Source organism: Choloepus didactylus, chromosome 13 (assembly GCF_015220235.1).
Source record: "Choloepus didactylus isolate mChoDid1 chromosome 13, mChoDid1.pri, whole genome shotgun sequence".
Classification (NCBI taxonomy): Eukaryota; Metazoa; Chordata; class Mammalia; order Pilosa; family Megalonychidae; genus Choloepus; species Choloepus didactylus.
In genome coordinates this window covers 53,030,530-53,050,691 of record NC_051319.1, presented here as the reverse complement: position 1 = coordinate 53,050,691, position 20,162 = coordinate 53,030,530, and the positions used below count along the sequence as shown (strand labels likewise).

Below are 20,162 nucleotides of genomic sequence, written 5' to 3'. Positions count from 1 at the left end.
TTCTTGGATCAAAAAGGGGAAGAGAAATGAAACAAAGTTTCAGTGGCTGAGATATTTCAAACAGAGTTGAGAGGTCACTCTGGAGGGTATTCTTATGAGCTATATAGATATCCCGTTTTAGTTTTTAGTGTTTTGGAATGGCTAGAGGGAAATACCTAAAACTGTTGAATTGCAACCCAGTAGCCTTGATTCTTGAAGATGATTGTATAACTTTATAGCTTACTTGGTGTAACTGTGTGATCATGAAAACCTTGTGGCTCATACTCCCTTTATTTAGTGTATGGATGGATGAGTGGAAAAATGGGGACAAAAATTAGGTGAAGAATAGGGTGAAATGGAGGGGATGAAAGTTTTGTGTGTTCTTTTTTGCTTTAATTTTTATCTTTTTGGAGTAAGGAAAAGATTCAAAAATTGCTTCTGTTGATGAATGTACAACTCTATGATGGTGCTGTAATTATACACTGTGGATGATTATAGGGTATGTGATATATCTCAATAAAACTGTATTTTAAAAAGTGAATGAACAATAGGGGGTGAGGAGAGGTATGGGATGTTTTGGATGTTCTTTTTTACTTTAATTTTTATTCTTATTTTTGGGAGTAATGAAAATGTTCAAAGATTGTGGTGAGGAATGCACAACTATGTGATGCAGTGAACAACTGATTGTACACTTTGGATGATTGTATGGTATGTGAATATATCTCAGTAAAATTGCATATTAAAAAAAGATGACTCTGGCTGCAGTGTGAAGAATGGCTTGGATAGAGATGAGTTTAGAAACAGGAAAAACAGACAAAAATGATCCAGGGCAGGGAGATGCTGATGAGTGGTGGTAGAGCTGGAGAAGAGTAGAGATTCACAAGAATTTTAGGCAGTGGAACCGACTGCACTTTGGTGGTTGGATGAAGAAGCTGGGGGAACAGAGGACCAAACCTAACTTGCTATGGAATCTCACGCCCACCTGTTCTAGCACACATCAATTGCATTTTAAGTATTTATTCTTTAGATTATCAAGTTGGTCATAGTCATAGGTCAAAGCTACTCAAGGATTACTTTTGTATACACAGCACCCCGTATAAGATCATGACAAATGAGCATGTACGGCAAATCAATTTACGGGAATTGATTAAATAGAGAGTTCTGTGGATATGGTAACCAAGAAGATCTCGGAGCAGGGGAGTAAGCATGTGGTGGTATTTCCTGCCAGGCCATGGCCTCCTAGCAGAGCCCTGGCTGCTCCTCAGCTCCACAGTTCTTTTTAGACTTTGAAAGCAGGCCCAGGGGAATGAGCAGAGGGCACGTCAGGCCTTGGCCACAAACCAGGGTGCTTTTAGGGCTGAAGTCAGAACCGCTTAGTGTTTGGCTTTGAAATTTTGTACCATTCATACCATTGTATGTGGCCTTGTATTTAAAACCTAGAATGTGCGGTTGGGTTGGGAGGAGGGAGACAGGAGAAACACCAACGCTGCAAAAAAATGCCAGTTCTGTAATTCTGACTCAGCTGATTGAGTCGCTTATGCTGTGTTTTATGCCACAGGAAGGAGGAGGACTTAGGAAGTAGAGGAAAAAAATAAATGATGCACCCTGCAGGGAAATGCTTTAGCACTCAAAAGGACTTACGGATTAGCTGAGAGTCCTCTTCCGGACAAAGTAGCTTTTAGTAAGTGAGTTACAGAATTGTGAGTGACAGGGGTAACAAAGGGATGTTGGCTGTCCACTGTGAGTGTGTATGAAAGAGGGCACGTGTCAGGAATTAGAAATTGACCTTACATTTTAGTAAGGCAGCATCAGAATGTGTAAGCACAGTTATTGTTCCCATCCTCTCTCTATGTATTACTGAAAAAGAGCTTCAGCTTGTTTTCTCTCTCTTATCTGATACGCTTTGGCATGAGGCTGTCAAAGCCATGGGCAGATCGCATATAGCTAGCCTGTCCATCATTCACGGCCAGAGCATTCTTCAGGTTAAGCTGTTGTTCTCATTTTATGACTAAATATTTTTATTAGGATGCTGCATGCTATAAAGTGCCTTAAAGGTCATGGTGGTTATGAGCATTACTGAAAGTCATGAATAATGTGAGACCATAATGCTTTACATTTACACAGCTTCTACAAATCGGATTTTGTTATCTCCTCCTTCTAAGCCTCTGAGGCACTGTATAATTCTTAGGCCAGTGCTCCTAATATGTTTAATATTTTAGTACCTTATGGTATATCTTATTAGCCCATTAAACTAAGCTCCACAAGGACTGTGATTGCATTTATGTTTCTTCCTGGTTCCTTGACTGTACTTCTCAGTGGAAGATTAGATAGATATAGAGCTATAGGTTAAGTTATAGAGATCCCTGGAAAGATTGGCAAATTTGGGCAGCAATCATATAGCACAAAATAGCAGGAATTTGAGTCATAATTCTTGTTATTAGTTACGTTATTTAAAATACAGGTCAAGGACAATTTTCAAGGGAAAGCGAGCCTTGCAGAGAAGAATCTTAATATACAAGAAAAATAAGTACACTTCAGAAGGAAGAAGGTAGCTGAGCACTTCACACAGAAAGATGTGTTTGGAAGGAATTAAACATGGAAGCAATTAAAGTAAATAAAAGGTAAAGGAAAACTGGACTGGGTAGGAAAGGGAAGCATTAGTAGGAAGGAGGCAAATTAAAAAGTTGGAATAAGGTGGCTTTTGTTTCTGCCTTTTTTTTTTTTTTTTAAGAGCAATAGTTAGAGGGGGGAACAACAGTTTAGAAATCTTACAATCCAGAAAGTCCACAAATGTCACCCCCTGAGCTCCTTGTGGGTGGGGACTGGATCGTGCTCATTTTTGTGTTCTCTGTGTCTAGTGCTGTCTTGGCATACAGGAAGTACTGGTGAACAGACAGTGGGTGGAGGAGGTGCTCATTTCTTTGGGGTAAGGGGTTGAGAGTTGAGGGAATGGGATTGCTGGTGGTGATGAATGTTTTGTGGAATGGTGGAGGATTTTGTATTTGAATTTGGTATTGTAAAATAAAGTTGGCTGTATTCAGAGGCTTACATTTTTGTTGTGTGTACATAACAAGCAAGAATGTTAGTATTATAGTGAAGCCGTCTGCGATGTGGTCTTTGTTTGGTTTTAAGAGATCAGGCTACATGTGCCAATTGAATGCTTTCCAAGAATGCTATGAAGCCTTTTCTGCGGCCTTCCCTGGAGCAGAGCCAGGTCATAGAGCTCTGTCTAACAGTGGCTGTCAGCAATAAATGTCCATGTTCAGAATACCTAGGGATTCAAGAGTAGCAAAAGAGAAATGTATAGTGTGCTGCTGAGCAGAGAAAGGGGAGCATTTTTTTCTTTCCTTTTAGCATCAGGTAGGTGTGCATTATCTATATATGAATTTAAATAATTTGATTATATATGTACATTTAGTACTAATTTTATTTACTGATGTGTTCTTAAGTGAGAGATCTAACGGGCTGTGAGTTATCACATACCCTTCGCATTTTTGCTAGACCTTAAAAAAATGTACTTCACTAAGCTGCATATATCTAATTTTTCTATAAGCAATCTTAGGGGCATCCATTAGGGAAACCAAGGTATTATATGAGTTTAAAAAATTATGGGTACTTGACTTTTATATTAATATTTGGTTCTGATTTTAATGAAAAGCCACGTAATTTATCATTTCTACTCTTCAGGCATGTGTTACACATAACTACTCCCATTTTTCATTTTCTAAAAATATTGAAGTTTTTATGGTATGTTTCAAATAAAACACCTTCATTCACGCATGTAGCAAACTGACCTCTAAGTCAATTTGGTCATTTCTAATTAAGTGAGGTTTGGGAATAGCTATAGTAGAGGTAGAGGAGGGTTATAGTTCCTTCCCTCTCACTTGTCTCCGCAGATATGAAAGCGTGCTCCTACCCAATCCTGCTGTATAGACAGACACTTAATTGGAAGTCGGCAAAACACAGTTACTGAGCCTGTTCTCTGAACTTGTAGATGCTCTGACAACTCTTACATGAAATGTTAACGTGAGGCAAATGTGAAATTTCTAGGAACAGGATTCTGCTAACCTAATCAGGACCAAGTGACAAGAAGCCTCCAAGCCAGTGGCTGCACACAGGATTGTTGCAGAACGGAACCGTGGGTGCCATCGCCCAGGATAGGGTTGGGTTCATCAGATTCTTCTACCCTCTGCGTCCTCAGGTCGAGTCCCCGCCTGTACCATATTTCTAGCCAGTCCACCTGTCTTAACCACCACCAGTCTCCCCAGTGAGAACCTGTTTCTCACCTCCATTTTGCTAATTTTCAAAGCTTTTAGTGTTGAAATACAGGTGAAGGGTATGAAGTAAATGCCTCCAGAGTGATGCCTTTGATTAACATCTGTCAAACGCTAGCAAAAAACTCTAGAGTATGTATTCCTGGTGAGGGTGGAACAGGATGCCTGGCATATGGATCAAAATGAACACACCCATCCCTATCCCGTCCTCTACACTAGACTATTTTAAAGCAAACCACAGTTCTTATAACTCTTTCTTTATAGAAATTGATTCATTCATTTAGGGGGCCACCTTTCTATGGCTCAACCCTGGTTTTTCTTTGTTCACTCTCATCAGGCCCCTCTCCTTGCCTGTGTACCTAGGTTCTTGTTCCCTGCCCCCCCCAAAAAAAACCATCTTCTGTCCTTTCACCTCAGCAAATTCCACCTTCAAATTCCTTGTCACACTTGAACTTGCTAATTCCCAACCCCTTTCTGAATTCCAACTGCAATGAATCTGGGGACACATTTATCAGATATACTGACTCAGTTGAATATTGTTTTTAATGTGTGTGTTGGGGGTGAGTGTTAGTCTTCTATTCCTTGTATTCTTGTCTAAAATGTAAGTTTTAAGATACAGGCTTCATTTTTATGAAAATACATAATATAAAAATACATATTTTATGAAAGTATAAAATAAAATGCATTTGCTTAACTATACCCATCAAAAACATTGAATAAATATCTAAGAGAATTGGGGAGGATGAAGAGAGAATATGGGGAGATTATAGAAAGGTATGTTTAGATGCTTCTAATTCCTGGTCAGAGTCATTTGTCTGAAAAAACAAAAAATAATCCCATTGCACTGTTGAGGGCTTAAAGCTTCACTCTTTCCAGCCACAGCTTTGTCACTACATTCCTTATTCTAATTTATTCCTCTGTCAATGTCAAAATACGTGCTACAGGAGCCTAACAAATGTACAAGAGTAGATCAAGTTGTGGTGGCTACAATAAAAAGTGAAAAACAACACTTACCCATATGTCCTTTAAATCAGATGGAGACTGTATCTTACAGATCTTTTCACTGGTGACAGAGATGGCTATAAGCATGAAAACTATCTCTGTATGCAAAAATGGAATAACACTCTAGTCATCCATTTGTAGATTAAATAAAAGCATTAGCCATTCTTTTTTGTTAACATAAATTCAATTTTATTGAGATATATATACATACCATGCAGTCATCCAAAGTGTACAATCAGTTGTTCATAGTACCATTATATAGTTGAACATTCATCACCCCAATCTATTTTTTGAACATTTTCCTTGTAACAGAAAAAGTGAAAATAAGAATAAAAAATTAAAAGTAAAAAAGAACACCTGAGGAGAAACTAAGATGGCGGCTAGGTGAGACAAGGCAAAAAAACACCCCTGTGAAAAACACTAGATAAAAACCAGAAAGTGACCAAGAATACCAGTTACAGCGATGCACCAGCTGGACGAGGTCTGCTAGTTCCACAGGGGCCGTATACTTGGTAAAACTGGGAGTCTGCATTCTGAAACAAGTGAGTAAGCTGGCTGGAAGACCTGCAGCCATGCGGCGGTCTGGGGAAGCCAGGGTTTGGCATTTGGAGACCGACTGGCTCTTTTAAAAAAAAAAAAAGGAAAAGCCCAGGAGCGGCTGCAGTTGCGATAGTGGGAACCACGCAATAAAACACAGCAAGAGGGGGCTGGGCCAGCCTCTCAGCATCTGGCCTGGAAGATAGCCCGCTGCAGATACCCTTGGGGCCGGGGGAATGGAGGGGAGAGCTGGAAGCAGAAAGAAACCTCGCGGCTAGCAGCTGGCTCCCCGGAGGGCTGGATAAACTCCTGCCTGGGGCCGTGCCCACAGCCCAGAGCCCCACCAGTTGTCCCGGAGCTGGGAAGGAGGAACTGTGAGGAGGGGGGTGTGGAGACGCCCCGTTCGGCCATCTTTGCATCAGGCTGAAAGCGCCCCTGCACGGCCCGGTGGCCCGGGGCTTCCCTTGAGAGATGGCACACACTGATGACGTAGCACGGCATTCCCTCGGCAGAGGTCCTGGAGGATCGCGGCTGGGCGGGGGGACCCACTTGGAGAACCCAGGGACACTACACCAAGTCCGGTGCTTTGTGGGACATTGAGAGAGAGGGTCTGGGGCTGAAATGAAATGAAGGCTTAGACTCTTGCAGCGGCCTTGAATCTCCGGGAACCTGGGGGATTTGAATATTAAAGCTGTCCTTCCTCCCTGGCCACCCGTACACACTCCCCACATTCAGGGCGGACGGCTCCAGCAACACACCCAAACTGAGTTCTCCAACTGAACCCCACAAGAATCATTTCCCCACACACTGTGGGGACAAGGTTGAGAATTGACTTGAGGGGTATAGGTGACTCACAGACGCTATCTGCTGGTTAGTTAAAGTGTACACCACCAAACTGTGTTTCTGAAAAATTAGATTGGTATTTTTTTTTTGCAACTCGAAAGAACCCTATCAAGCAAAGCAAATGCCAAGAGGCCAAAAACAACAGAAAATCTTAATGCATATGATAAAACCAGACGATATGGAGAATCCAACTCCAAACACACAAATCAAGATATCAGAGGAGACACAGTACCTCGCACAATTAATCAAAGAACTACAGTTGAGGAACGAAAACATGGCAAAGGATTTAAAGGACATCAAGCAGACCATGGCCCAGGATATAAGCGACATAAAGAAGACCCTAGAAGAGCATAAAGAAGACATTGCAAGAGTAAATAAAAAAATAGAAGATCTTATGGAAATAAAAGAAACTGTTGGCCAAATTAAAAAGACTCTGGATATTCGCAATACAAGACTAGAGGAAGCTGAACAACATCTCAGTGTCCTAGAACTCCACAGAACAGAAAATGAAAGAACAAAAGAAAGAATGGAGAAAAAAAATTGAAAAAATCAAAATGGATCTCAGGGATACGATAGATAAAATAAAACATCCAAACTTAAGACTCATTGGTGTCCCAGAAGGGGAAGAGAAGGGTAAAGGTCTAGAAAGAGTATTCAAAGAAATTGCTGGGGAAAACTTCCCAAACCTTCTACACAATATAAATACACAAAGCATAAATGCCCAGCGAACTCCAAATAGAATAAATCCAAATAAACCCACTTCGAGACATATTCTGATCAGACTCTCAAATACTGAAGAGAAGGAGCAAGTTCTGAAAGCAGCAAGAGAAAAGAAATTCACCACATACAAAGGAAACAGCATAAGACTAAGTTGTGACTATTCAGCGGCCACCATGGAGGCGAGAAGGCAGTGGCATGACATATTTAAAATTCTGAGAGAGAAAAATTTCCAACCAAGAATACTTGATCCAGCAAAACTCTCCTTCAAATTTGAGGGAGAGCTTAAATTTTTCACAGACAAATGCTGAGAGACTTTGCCAATAAAAAACCTGCCCTACTTCAGATACTAAAGGGAGCCCTAGCAACAGAGAAACAAAGAAAGGAGGAAGAGATATAATTTTAACAGACATATATAGTACCTTACATCCCAAATCACCAGGACGCTCATTTTTCTCTAGTGATCACAGATCTTTCTCCAGAAGAGACCATAAGCTGGGACATAAAACAAGCCTCAATAAATTTAAAAAAAAAAAAAATTGAATATACTCAAAGCACATTGTCCAACCACAATGGAATACAAATAGAAGTCAATAATTTTTGAACTGTAACTCCACTATTTACTTCCTACATGATATAAATTACACAAACTCTAATGACGAATCAGTGGTTTTGAACTCAATGTAAAATATGTAATTTTAGACAACTATATAAAGGTGGGGGAATGGAGGAGTATAGGAACATAGTTTATGTGTCCTATTGAAGTGGTGGTGGTATCAAAGAAAAGCAAGATTGATATGGATTTAAGAGGTTAATTTTAAGCCCCACAGTAAACACAAAGAAATTATCAGAGAATATAACCATAGAGATGAAAAGTAGAGTTTGGGTTAAGAGAAATGGGGGAAGGGGCAATGGGGAGTTAAGAAATGAGTGTGGGGTTGCTGTTTGAGGTGAAGGGAAATTTCTAGTAATGGATGGTGGGAAAGAGCATTACAACATTCTAAATGTGATTAATCCCACTAATGGAAGGCTAGGGAGGGGGTGGAATGGGAAGATTTAGGCTGTATATCTGTTTCCACAATTGAAAAAAAAAAAAAAAAGTCTAAATAGATGACAATTGAATGCCAAGGATGAGCTTGGATGGGATTGGAGGATGGAGGACAGGTGGCTCAAAGGGACATAGTTGAGACATAAGGAAAAGGAAATATAGAATGTAAGCTTTGTATCATTGTTGAATCTCTTGTACTTCTTAGCCGTGCTTAATGGGAATGCATAAAAGAATGTTCTTGTTCATGGGAAGTGTATACGTGAATCATAGTATATGTTCAAGGATGTGTGCAGCTAGCTCTCATGTTCAGAAGACAGAGCAAGAGATGGTGGATGATAGGGAGTGAGGGAAAGATAGCGATGTGACAGCATGTTAAAGTTGGTGGATTGAGCTATCGGGAGGGGGTCAGGGTATGATGGAATTCCGTGTATGGGGTTAGTATTGTTTTTGCTACTGTTCCTATAACTTTGAATTTATTTCAAAAAAAAAAAAAAAAAAAAAAGAACACCTAATCATCCCCCTCACCACCCTATTTTTCATTTAGTTTTTTTTGTCCCCATTTTTCTACTCATCCATCCATACATTGGATAAAGGGAGTGCAGTCCACAAGGTTTTCACAATCACACTGTCACCCATTGTAAGCTACATTGTTACACAATCACCTTCAAGAGTCAAGGCTACTGGTTTGGAGTTTGATAGTTTCAGGTATTTACTTCTAGCTATTTCAGTACATTAAAACCTAAAAAGTGTTATCTGTATAGTGCATAAGAATGTCCATCAGAGTGACCTCTTGACTCCATTTGAAATCTCTCAGCCACTGAAACTTTATGTCGTTTCATTTCACATCCCCCTTTTGATCAAGAAGATCAATCCCATGATGCCAGGTCCAGATTCATCCCTGGGAGTCATATCCTGTGTTGCCAGGGACATTTACACCTCTGGGTGTCACATCCCATGTAGGGGGGAGGGCAGTGAGTTCACCTGCCGAGGTGGCTTAGCTAGAGAGAGAGAGGTTAGCCATTCCTTTTATTTATTTTCTTCTTTGCTGAATTTGAGGGTTTTTTTTTTTTTGGAAGAGTAAGTAAGATGAATGTGACAGGAGCCTGACCAAAGTGTGGTGTCCCAGGGAGTAGATAATTCCCTGTGGGAATGGCCATGGAAGAAGGGGGGAAATGGGTCAGCTGACTCCAGGAGTTAGAGTCTGAAGTTTGAAACAGCTGCTTTACTGTTCTGAGTGCAGTGGTGTCGTGGAATGAGAAATGACAACTTGCTTTTTGCTTGACAACTTAATGTAAAACACCTTCCCAAAAGAAATATCTATGCTAAGTCTTTAAAGTACAAATATTGCAGCCATAAAGGTAGTCATATACCCAAAGCCTAAAGGAAATCAGGATAGGTCTAACATGAAGTGTATACATTCTGTCATCTCTCTATTTCCTTTGTAGTCTTTATGGGGTCTATTTGGAGACACCCAGTGGAATTGCCTCAGGCACAGTCTGATTTTCTGTTGTGTGGCTTAGGCAGAACTTGAATGATTGGGGAGCCATTGATATATGACAATTGGGAGCAATATCATTTTGGGAATGAAAATAATTTTTGAAGCTCTACTTCTTAGGCATTTTAATAAGTCTGTTTCTTATGACTTTAGGTAAACATGTCAAGTATTCCCTAAAATCAGAATGAGTTTTGTATGTGCGAATTAATGAATTGCTTAGAACGTGAATCTTGGAATGTAAGAACCTGTCAGGAAAACTCAGACCCTTGATACTGAATATAATCTTGCTCTGTTTGATATATAGCTTCTATAAAAATCCTGGTTGTGAGAGATGATATTTAGGGAAGGTGATTTAGGAAGCAGTCTGTACCAGTTCAATTCTTGGAAGTATTTTAGGATCTGTCTTTGGATGAAATTAGACCACATAGGATACTGACATGTACTACATCTGCTAACCCCCCACAGAATTGCTTAAGAATCTGACCTCAATGTTAGGCCCCTGAAGTTCAGAGTGAGTTATCATATATACCAGATTATTAAGAAATCCATGTCTGCATTTCTGTGGTCACACTGTTGAGGCATTGGGTAATGTAGTGGGAACCTCTGTAATTCCTCAGGTGAGAGATGTCTCTAAAGAACCAAGTCTTTTAAGAAATGAAGGTGTTTTTACTTTTTTACATCATGCTCTTGTTAGATAAATTTCCTGTGACTTCCTTTCTGCCTTAGTTTCTAGTACACTTAAAAGCTTAGTATTATGTTCTTGGATCACGGCAATGGGATTGTCTCTTACAGTTAGAAAGTTTGATTTGTTCAGTTTCTTCACCTCATATTTTGGGTGAGAATGAAAATCTTATCCTAGCTCAAAGCTCCTAGTTGAAGAAAGTTACTAACATCATTATCAAAGAACTGGTCGTCCTTCTTCTTCTTCTTCTTCTTCTTCTTTCTTTTTTTTTTTTTAAATACAGTACAGCAGCCTGAGACAGGTGAGAGCTGTCCCAGAGACTTAACTATAAATAGCTCATGGTTGTTCTTAAAGGATGGTGATTTCCCTTCTGTATAAGATTAATGAAGTTTGTAGAAAGGAGTTAGTCTTGTCCCTGGGAGAATGGACAGGTAGATATCAAGTACCTTCTCAAAAGGTTTTCTCTTTTCAAAATAAAGCTCACAGGCTAGCTCACTTTCGCTGTGTCTCTACTTCATACATATTAGCTCATCTGACCACTAGGAGCAGGTCAACTTGAAAGATAGAATGGAGAATGTTTCCGTTTGCTTCACTGCTCAAGCAAATACCATGCAGTGGGTCGACTTAAGCAATGGGAATTTAATGGCTCACAGTTTTGAGGCTAGAAGTCCAAATCAAGGCCTCATCAAGGCGATGCTTTCTTCCCAAGGACTGGTGCTGGTGATCCTTCATCCTGGACTCCTCTGTCAGAGCAAGGCACATGGCAGCCTTTCCCTTCTCTTCCAGGTTCTGCTGGCCTTCAGCTTCTTGCTTCCTGTGGCTTTTTTCTCTCTGTCTGTCTGAATTTTATTCCACTTTTAAAGGACTCCAGTAATTGGAGTAAGACCTATCCTGACTGAGGTGGGTCATACCTTAACTGAAGTAACCTTATCAAAAAGTCCTACTTACAATGGAGTCACACCCACAGGAATGGATTAGGTTTAAGAACATATTTTTCTGGGGTACACAAGCTCCAAACTACCACAGAGAGGAAGCTGGAATCGTAGTACAAAGTGGAAAGTGCAGGCTTATTATCTATGCTACCTTGGCTAAGCAAATATTGCCTATGAGTAAGTATTTGGCCAGGTAAATTCTCTCCTTCAAAAGAAAGATGAAGTCAAACACGATTAAAATCTGAAATATCTCAGGCTCCACCTTTGCTGTTGAGAATAGGGACCTCATTTAACAAACTGCTCTACTGTGGCCACTAGGGGAAAGATTTTTTATTGTGTTACCAAAGGTCATTATGTTGAGGTTTATTTTATAGCTGTGTTTCTTTTAAGCTGTTTTTCCTAGCTAGCATCAGAATGAACTATAGCTATGCCTCATTTCACCCAGTATGTGTAACCCTGAGAAGTTGGGTGGGTATAACTTTGGTAAATGAGCTCATATTTTAAGTGCCCTAGGAAAAACCTCTATACAAGGGAGTCCTGCTGGGAATCATTTTGTAAAGTGTTATGGTCACAGTAGGTGCTGGATAACTACATGGGACAGACAGATGAAAATGAAGGATCTTTTTGCAAGAACAACCTTTTTATTAGAGCCATTCTCTGTGATTCAGTTCCTCTAGAAACGCTGCCTCCCAAACGTAAGGTGGGTGCTGCTGGACCCAGCTCCAATAAAAGCCTTTATGTGTCTCTCTCACTGCACTATATTAATGTTAATTAAAAAAAAAAAAAAAAAAGCTAATACTTATCAGATGTCTCCCATGAACCAGGCCCTGTGCTTAAACAACTGTTATCTCACTTAATCCTTGTAGCAATCTCATGAGTGGGGAAACTGTGGTGTAAAGAGTTGCACAACTAGTAAGCAGTGGAGTCTGGTCTCAAACACGAGTCTGATTCCAAAGCCCGTTCTTCTAACCCCTGAATTCATGTCTTGGCAACCTCTGACAAGGCCCGAGCAGACGGTCACAGGCTGAAACAACAGGAAGGACCCATCACTGGGGTGTGCCTCCAGGTGCTTCATAGAACCGAGCTGGATTCCAAAGCTAGTCTGTGCATGGTGTCAACTTAGGTTCCTTACTAATATCGTTAGCTCTAGACTCAATAGTCATCTTTGGGGGAATTCTCCATTTCCGCCATCATCCCTAATCCACTGATTCGAAACTCTTAGATTTTCCTTATTTAAAGCAAGTAAGATATTTCTTATGGGGCAATATTAAAATGTTCTTTCAAGCTTCAAACAATTAATACTTTCAGAATTTATAGTCTTTGGCTAGAAAGCCCTTACAAAAAATGTGCTCTCTGATAGTATCTTAAGTTGCATTTACTTTCAAGAGCATTGTTTTAGCTTCATGTTGACACTGGCAGGTAGGTAGAGCAGGTATGATTGTCCACATTTTACCACTGAGGCAACTGAGTCTAGACGAGGAAGGGAAGCACACAAGGGACATGGCAGAGCTGGGGCTCAGCCTTCGTTTCCTCAGCCCTGTTTAATTCACCTTCTCTGTGATTTACAGCCACATTCTCATTCCTGACCTCACAGGGACCAGGTCGGCCCTGTAAAGTTAGCAAGCAGGTCAGGCAGTACCCTTGTAATAGCTGAGGAGATTGAGACTCAGAAGTTCAACTCTTTGCCCATTAATTACTGTAGCTGTTAATTACTCTGGATCTCAAACTAACATTCCCTGTAAGGTACTGATGTCTTCACTGTATCGGTTTCATTTCAGTCATTCCTGTAAAAGCTGAAGACAGTGTTCTAACCTTGCCAACATAAAATTTATCATGTTATAGGAACTCATTGAGGAAAATACTAATCAGACAGGGATCAGGAGAGAGGGAAAGGAGGAAAAGACTAAAAACTGGCATTTGGATTGCTTGTCTCCTTAACCAAAAGAGGGAAGCAACCTTTGGTGATGGAATTCTCTGCCATTTTTTCTGTAAAACCAGAAACCAGCCCCAAACTCCTTGGTTCTGCCCTGTCATGTGTTGAATTTAGGGGAAAGTTACTGGATGGTTCCATTTCTCCTTCTAGGTATTTGCATATTTTCTTTATTATTATATGTTTGCTTATATCAATGGTGACATGTAAATACAAGGCTTTAAAATGGATGCAATTTAGTGCTACAAATTAATCCTCCCTGAACTTGAGATCTAATATCTGACAAATGGCAAAAGGAATTATGATTGGAAACTAGTTAGAACTACACTCCTTTCTGATAATTAGAATTTGGGGACTGTGAGCAACTTTGGAATGACCCCCCCCCCCCCTTCCTTAATTTCTCCTGAGGCTTCTTGTCAGCCATGTTTTTCCCTCACGTTATTTTGCCTGGAAGCCATAGCTGTGCAGCCCATGGCTTGCTCTCTTGCTCCCCTAGTATTTCTCCTCTGTGATGTTCTCTGGCAGCTCCTCAGAGAAATAAACTGAGCATTAAGTCTTTTAATATGAAAAGTACATGTTTTATTGGGTGCATTTTTAAAATTTTAATGCCATTAAATGAATAACTATCATTACAGTTTTAGAACTAAAAGTCATTTCAGGATAAATAGTCTTTACCCACACTCTGAAGAAGGGGACTTTGTGTGGTAAGAGCTTCATGTCTTGGGTTGGCATCATGACTTAGTGCTGGAAAAATTTTTGTGATGATTTTATATACGACTTAGCATTCTTGTTCTTACCCGTAATGCTGATCAAACTGTTCTCACAAAACCTTAAGACTGTCTCTCCAGGCGCGGAACAGTTCTCTGGAAACACCCAGTTATCTGCTTGGCAGTGTTTGTAGGCTTTAAAATCCTCTTATTTATCTTGTCTGCTCAGGAAGGCTGTGGGATTCTCTTGTACCAACCACTTTAGAAACAGGGTAAAACAGCAGGGAGAAAAGATGGGAAAGTGGCTGAGGTTAGGTCTGTGCTTGGGGTTTGGTTCTCAAGTTTGATTTACCTCTGTTAAGAAGCAGTGTAGAATGGACTGACAAAATTAAGAAACAATCTTAATTTTCAAGCATTTCTGTAAAATACGTTGTGCTGAGTTCAAATTAATCTGAAAATAAAATACCATGTTCACTTGTCCTGGATCTACAGCAAAGAAATCTAGTAGCAAAATCCATGAGTCTGATGTTTGGGAGCTCATTTTAACCTGTCGGGTAGCATGCAGCCTTTATCTGTATTCTTTTGATTTTGTGATTAGGAGTGGTGGACCTAATAATGATGCTCTGTCATGTGGTAGTATTTTATAGAACTCAAGGGTGATTTTTATATCTGTGTTTGTGTAACATCCAGTGTAGTTTTCTTATGCTGTTGGCTGGTACAGCGCCTGGCTGAGTGGTGGAATATTGGTTGCGGAGTTGTTTTGTTAAAGCAACGAACTTGAGGAGCAAAATCATCACACCAAGCGTTCGGCTTGTGTCCGACTCTTCTGTAAATAGTCCGTGCTCAGGGAGCATTCTGTGGCCTCCCGGGAAGGTCAGCAAAGTGGTTGTGAGACGGAGTAATCTGGTCTGGGTCGTGCTGAAAGCTCTTATTGATATGGGATTAGTCTCGGTGGAGACGTGGTGCTGTCACATGGGCATCACAGCGATCCAGAGGAGTGAGATGCGAGGGCTGTGGGGGGATGGGGACGCTGAGTCACTGAGTTCATTAAGAGACTGCTGAATGGGCGGTGGCAGGACAAACCTCTGAACTCCGCTGCTGCCACGCCCACACCTCTCCCATTAGTTAAGACTCCACTCCATGCCGGGGGAAGGAGGACGACAGTGCATGACCAGGTAGGAGCCCAAACCTTCATGAGCAAACCCTAGAAGCTGGGGTCTCTCTTACAGTTCCCATCTGCTTCTGACATAACCCAGCCAGAGCCGTGAGTGGGTTCCACATCATGGGAGAGAAAGAGACCACAGCTGAATTGCGTGAACTCTTGTTTTCCTTGTGTGCAGCCCCTGGGGCTGAATGTGGGCTTCTCTGTACAAACGCGGAGCCAGGTGGTCACCAAAAGATTTGGTAGCTCAAAAGTTCTGAAAGGAAAAGGGGGAACATTGTACTTTTTACTGGTAGCCAGCAGTCAGATACTATTTTGCCAAATTGGGTACAATTTAAAGTCACCTTTAAACTTGGCGGTGAACAGGCATTGCTATGTGGGTGAGAAAAAACAGGGTTGAGAATATGTCAAGTCACAGTTCTTTTATAGGTGCCATGTATTTTAAAAGTCTTGAGGTTTCTATACCACTCAAAAAAGTAGCAGACTTTTATGGGTGCATGGTTTCTGTTTGGCGTGATGAAAGGTTTTGGAAATGGATGGTGGAGACAGTTGCACAACATTGTGAATGTGATTAATGCCTTGTAGTTGTACACCTAAAAATAGTTAAAATGGAAAATTTTGTTGTGCATGCATTTTACTACAATTTTTTTTTTTTTTAACGTGAGAAACTTGTCTGCATTGGGGCTGGTGGGGAAGTAAAAGGTAAAAGAGTAGGGAGAAATTGAGCAAAGTCATGAGGTCTAGTGAAATGTGACTAACTTCCAAGAAGAGAAGGTAATTATGTATTCTTTGCCTTAAGTTTTGTTCCCAGCTTTAGAAATCTAATATACCCTGTGTGTGTGTGTGTGTGTGTGTGTGTGTGTGTGTGTGTGTGCTGTACACCAGACGGAGTTCGCATGTATGTTTTTGTATGCTCTCCACATGTCCTATAGGCATATCCTGAATGACAAAAAGTGAACATGTCTAAAAAGGAACTACAAAGATGAGTATGTCTTCTCTATATCTACCCTTGGTGGTGGCTGGATAAAACCTCTCAAAATAAACCGAATAATGGAGCTACCCCAGTGTACAGTATTAGTCCTGGAGAGTTGATTTTGGTTAATTACCTCAGTTTTTTTTTAAACAGTAGATATAAGAGTGGGTATAAGAGGAATAAGATAGCTTTCAACAAGAAATACAAATTTAAATTAAGAAGTGGCTGCTTGGATTAGGTGGGTCTTTTTTTAAAGGAAAGAGTAAAAAATCATTTCCCATTGATGCTCCATGTGCACTTAGGACCTGGCGGTTGTTTTTGAGACACACACACACACACACTCTTTTTTTTTTTCCTTTTTGCAAAGTTGAACACTAAATTCAGTTCATTATAATTTGTTCAGAGGTGTCTACGGCAAGGAAGGCTGACTGCAGATGTTTGGTGGCTTTGGTTAAAGGGAGCAGTGAGCAATGGTGTAGGGGTTGCACAGGGACAGGGAAGAAAGAAAGCAAGCCTGTTCAGGCTGTTTACTTGGACGGGTTGGCAGCCAGTAAGGGTTGGGAGGGAATGAGAGGAAAGATGAAGAGAATGGGGATTATGGGTTCATGCCTCACTGCTGTTGCCCTTTTCCTGGCTGGAGTGAGTGTAGCCTGCCTGAAGGTGTGTGGCTTGGATGACCTGACAGGAAACTGCTTCATTCCTGGCTCCCCTGGTTGCAATTAGCTTGAGTGTAAAAATTTGCTTGGTTCAAGCTGTCCTTTTAGCAGAATAAGACTTTCCCCTTTTAAAGAGAAAAGAATGTGTGTCTTGGGCATTAATGAACACTTTACTAAACCAACCGTCCTGCATAATTAAATTTCTTACTTTGAAGTTCAGGAGTACCTAAAAATTAAGGATTGAAGTAAATTCTGGGACACATTTCTTCAAAGCTTTAATAAAAGTTCAAAAATTCAGAATGTCAAAAGCATTGACTCTGAAACTCAAGAAAGTTTGTTTGGCAAAACACATAACTAAGGGGAGAAACAAAAGTTAGTTGATTCTTGGAGTCTTCACCTCACCGGTAAGGAGCTGTGGATTAGAGCATCATCAAATTCGGGGCCCTAGATTTATGGAGGGGCTGGGGTATTAGATTGCAGTGGGCCAGTAATTTCTAATTGCCAATCCTAGCATTTGTGGTGGCAAGTTAATTTTAGAGGGATACTTTGGGAGCTTTTTTCCCAGTGTGTAAGATGTTCAGCGTAAGAATTACTGTTTGGTCTCAAATAAGCTGCCTTACTCCCAATAACCTCCTGATTATCCATGGCAGAATCTTAGCCACACATTGCCCTTCTTCCACTCCAGTGTCAAGTGTGTTTTCAAGAAATGCAAATATATTTAAAGTTTTACCCTGAAAAATGCCCTCTCCCTCTCATGGCTTTTTGGAGCACAAAGCCAGTTCCCCACCAGCTAAGGGTCTACAGACATCCCTGGAGTCACATAAATGGCCTTGAGGTTCCATCTAGCTTGAACCCCCTCATTGCTCCATCTTTGAAATTCCTTTTCGTTTCTGGAGATGGATGTTTCTTACTTCTGAGGTTAGCTATGACTAATTTGTAGGGTTTTCTCCCCCCTCAATTTCTTAAGTTTTATCCAACATTTCTGTATGTTTGAAATGGATAAGGGATTTTCTGTGTCAGCTCAATCTGCTATACAAACCCAAGTTCCAGCCTAACTAAATGGAATTTGTGGAGTTAAATAAGGGAGAAAACATTTTTGGGTTGAGCCAGAACATCTTGGTTTTGGAAGGAACCCTGCCACCACCCTCCTTTGTATAGTCTGAGCTCTAATGAGGAGGTAGTCTGTGGAAGCAAGCAGTCCATAATATATTCCCACAGCAACACATTGTTCCACTGCAAAGTTGTTATCTTGACATACAGAGCTCCTCTCCCATTTCCTCTAGTTGGCCTTCTTTGAACAAGATATACCTTCCTATTGCTCATACCTTCCACCAAGGTTATATTTGTATAAGATAGCCTTTCTGTCATAATTTCAGGTTTATGATGTTTTCTACCCATAGTCTATGCATTTATAATGATCTTCCCACTCCTTTTATTATTTCCTATTTGATTTGCAACACCTTCTGTGTAGCCTATCATATTTATTGTCTTCACTATAGCTAGGCTTTAAGTTTTATCTAAGTGTCTTTTTTCACCTCCCAAATTTCACATTAAAAGTAGATTGTTTTGTCAATTTATCCATTGCAAAATTTCTTTTCAGCAAGGCTTATGAGATGTCGTCTCTCCCATTAGGAGCCATCATTGTAGTGTCTTATACACGTTGCACCAAAAACCAAAAATAAAAGTACTCTTTTGCATCGTTGCATATACTGCTGTAATATGTCCATTTTTACCTTTGAAAATCAATGACCTTTGCCTGGAAGAAGTAAGGAAAATACACCCTTGGGATTCAGGACTGTCCTCAGAAAGACCAGCATGTTTCAATGCTGTTACTTGTTCCTGTGTAAATTAGGAGACATGGAGAGGGTAAGGAGGGGTCAGTCTTGGCAGGCTGTGCATCGTCTCTACTGTGGTGCCATTTTCTTCAGGAAGTCGGCAACCACCGGGGAGTAATTATCTCATCCACCTGTGTTTCCCACAGCTTGCAGTCACCCTGAGGCCATCCTGAGAGTTTCTTCTTTGGTCCATGATAAGCAGTGCCTGCTGAAATGGCTCTTCAAATTCATTTACTCTTAACCTTTTCAAGAATCCCAGAAAAAAATATGTACATGCAATTTTGTATCTAGTTTCAGGGAATTCAGCACATCCTATTCAAGGTGCATGAACTTCAAGTCAAGGATCCTTAGATAAACCATACACCCGTTGCTTTGAAAACTGGCTATTTATTTTACTACAGTATGCATTATAGATTTTATGAGAAGGGCCTTAAAGTGTTCTGTATTCCTTGTGGCTTTGTTTATTGTTTAATTTTGGACCTCCAATGCACTGAATTGGATTAATCATAGTCCTTAGGTCATATAACACATTACTGGTCCAGGCATGGCTGTCTTTTATCAATTTTATTTCAGTAATCACAACTAACACTTGTGAACCCACCCCCCCAATACAGAAATAAAATGTGACAGTATTTACCTTTACCTATGTAGTCCTGCACAGCTGACTCAGGGTAGCCATTTTCCTGAATTTTGTGCAAAATGTATTCTTCCTTTCATCAGAAATGGTTTTGTCACGACTGTATTCCTAAAAGGTTGTTTAGTTTTTATTGTTTTTAATCTTTTCCAAATGGATTTATTCTCTATGTAGTTTCTCAAGACTTTTTTTTTTTTTCTTTTGTAAACTTATGTGCTGAGATTTTCTACATGCTGCTGTGGTTTGTTTATTTTGACTGTTTTATAATATTCTTTCATGGGAATATACCAACAATTTATTTTTCTCTTTTATTTGGGGCATTTCTAGATTTTTACTATTGTAAGTAGTACCGCTACGAACATTGTTGTTCATGTCTCCTGGTACACTTTCTTTTAAAAATTTTAATGTACTGTTTGTTGTTTTTGTTTTGTTTTGTTTTAAATTTAATTCTATTGCGATTGTTCACATACCATACAATTATCCAAAGATACAAAGTGCACAATCAGTTGCCCATGGTACCATCACACAGCTGTGCATCCATCACCATAATTAATATTTTTTCCAATTTTTATAATATTTTCATTACTCCAGAAAAAAAATAAAGACAACAAAGAAAACTCAATTCCTCCCTTACCCCTAACCACCCACCCTCCATTGACTCATAGTATTGGTATAGTACATTTGTTACTGTTGATGAAAGAATGTTAATATACTGATAAGTGTAGTACATAGTTTGTTCTAGTTCATGAAAGAGAG

The 20,162-nt window shown here is 40.1% G+C and overlaps 1 protein-coding gene across 4 annotated transcripts in view; it reads left to right on the top strand.

Annotated features, from left to right (window-relative positions):
• MCC (MCC regulator of WNT signaling pathway) overlaps positions 1-20,162 on the top strand; it is a 621,876-nt gene that overhangs the window by 373,737 nt on the left and 227,977 nt on the right. The window contains exon 1 of one of the 4 annotated variants that reach the window (XM_037800702.1): positions 15,214-15,321. The exons of the other annotated variants lie outside the window; for them this stretch is intronic. The gene's annotated coding sequence lies outside the window, so the exon portion shown is untranslated. Of the gene's footprint in view, positions 1-15,213; positions 15,322-20,162 lie in introns of those variants that run through there. 4 annotated transcript variants of the gene reach the window in all.